Consider the following 2,638-nt stretch of genomic DNA (forward strand, 5'->3'; position numbering starts at 1 on the left):
GCATATTAGAGACATTCTGAAAGGACGAGTAAAGTCAGTGCAGACGGTTACCTGTCAATAGTCCGAAATGACATTTGCCAGAAATAACGTTTGGTCGAAATTTCATAACCTCGAAAGTAATTTTGAGAGGAAAATGTTTTTTCTTTTAAACCTAACTTAACCTAACCTAACCGAACCTAATCGTGTCTTTGCGATAAACATTCAACATATCCTGAAAGAACAACTGTTTTGTTATAATTCTTTAACTATAACGTTATAACTTAAAATTAAATTGGTTACCCAGTGCGGACAGTACCTCAAACATCAGGGTGTTGAATGTCAACGCCGCGGAGTCGGCAGAGTGGGAACATATACCACAAGAGGTCATTAAGTAATCCTCAAAAGCATGCCTAGAAGAATACAGGCTGTGAATAAGACAATAAGAGTCCACTCATTGTTAAATTGTTACCATTCTTCCTTTACACTATAAAAAAAACGGAAATATTTTAGTTATTCTTTTACTTGACGATTAGTAGTCTACTGGCGGCTTAAACTTGAACGATATTTTCTCACTTTCGTTGATATTTTTTTTTGTATTTTAGCCCTTTAAGAATAAAAATTATCTATAATGTTATTAGGGAGTGCAATAACAACATTTTAACCTTGCATACAATTTTTCTTACACATTTGTGGTTTAAACTTTTCGATAGCCTAGCGCCATCTATTGAAATAACAGTAAACTAGCAGGACTATAGGGCTGGGACATTAAAACGTAGTGACAACGACATGGGATCTATGCTTCCTGCCGGCATACTCGTGCATTGCTACTGAAACTCAAACAATGATGACAAAAGTATTATGTACTTTAATACTATCACCAATACTTCTGGCCCCATGAGAGTGTACCTACCCAAAATACATTTTCTATCACATTTCTTTCAAATGAAAATATCATGTCGTATTAAATGCAATCTTGCTCTCCGTTTTGATTTCATTATGAAACTGTTTCTTTTTTATAATGCAATGGCAAACTAATTGCAATAATAACATAAGGGAACAAAATATTATTTTTTTATGTTGCATGAAGTTTTGTAGTTGTTGTTTACTAACTCGAGGTTGCTTTTGACACCTACCCTTATTTTTTTGCATCACCTCTAGTTTTTGATATACAGCCATACTGGCCGGATTCCTCTAAACCTAGCCTGTACGGCTAACACGACAGGGCGCAACTTGCGCGAGATCACCTTAAAATAAAGATACTCCTATTCTCGCATAGAGATCTCGAGCTTTATGTTGCTCTCGCACAATTCGTGCCCTGTTGTGTTGGGTTAGCCCTACTGAAATGCGTACTTATGCATAACGGCAATAAACTGGGTTCATTGCAGATTGCATATTCAACTAAAGTCAAAGAATATGCTACTGCAGCTTCTGGGTAAAACAAAGTACAACGTACACAAGTGCCTGATATTTGTAAATCTAAAAATGGTGAATTCTCTTCTAGGACAACAATGAGGCCATACAAAATACCCTAGTTTAATTTGTCTGTGGTACAGCAGAACTAAATCGAGCACTGGGTTAGAAAAGACTCACCTTCCAGGGAAGATACGGTTCCGGGGAAACAATATGGTCAATGATCGCATAATACTCCCACCTCTGCATATCAAACTAGGGTTCATGAAACAATTTGTCAAGGCCCTCTAAAAGGATGGTGATTTTTTTAAAACCATCTCGAAAAAATTCCATGAGTTCAGAGAAACTGAAAGGCGAAAATTATTGATGGTCCTCGAACAAGGTTGATCAAGGATGAAAACTTTAGTAGTTATACGATTGATATTGAAAAAAATGCCTGCATGCAATGAACTTTTTTTGGATAGCACAACATTTTCTGGGACGAATGCTATGCGGAACACGTTGAAGAGATATTGTCACACTTCCAGCAGCTTGGTTGTAATATGAGCACCAAGGTAAACTTCTTCCACAGCCGTTTCGGCCGTTTTCCTAAAAATCTGGATGATCTGAGTGAACAACAAGGGGAATGGTTTCACTAAGATATTAGTACTATGGAGGAGCAGTACCAGAGTCGCTGGGATGTTGGCAGACTACTCGGAGCATTAGAAATAGCCCTTGTGAACCAAGCCAAGCAAGAAAAGCCCATAAAAGAAGTTATTTTGATGAGTCGTAATTGTTTTTAAAATATTTTTCTTTAATAAAACTTTTTTCTTGAAAATCGTGTTTTCCTTTTCCTAAAGCTGATACAAAAAATCTGACTTCAGATCTGAAATCAGCGCGCCAATTATGTATACTATTAGTCATAATATTTAATGGAACAAAATGCTGTTCCCTTGTGTAAACCTCTTGCAATAATAATAAAAAAAGTTTTGATATTTTTAATGTAAGCTTTTATTTCAATTAACTATGACCTTGACACGATCGTAATTGTAAGAAAATAAAAACACTCAAGTATTTTTTCAATTTACGTTATATTTTATACATTAACAATAATTACTTACATTAATATAACTTACAAATTAAAATTAACAATGTTAAAAAAAACAAGTATATGAAAGAGCTGTGGTGCAAAAAAAAACATTAACTGAATTCAATTTCTATAATCTCACGTTGTTATCAGTAAGAAAAGGACAGAAGATTATTTCACTTT

Source organism: Hyposmocoma kahamanoa, unplaced genomic scaffold, assembly GCF_003589595.1.
Source record: "Hyposmocoma kahamanoa isolate Upper Pololo Valley unplaced genomic scaffold, ASM358959v1 169, whole genome shotgun sequence".
Classification (NCBI taxonomy): domain Eukaryota; kingdom Metazoa; phylum Arthropoda; class Insecta; order Lepidoptera; family Cosmopterigidae; genus Hyposmocoma; species Hyposmocoma kahamanoa.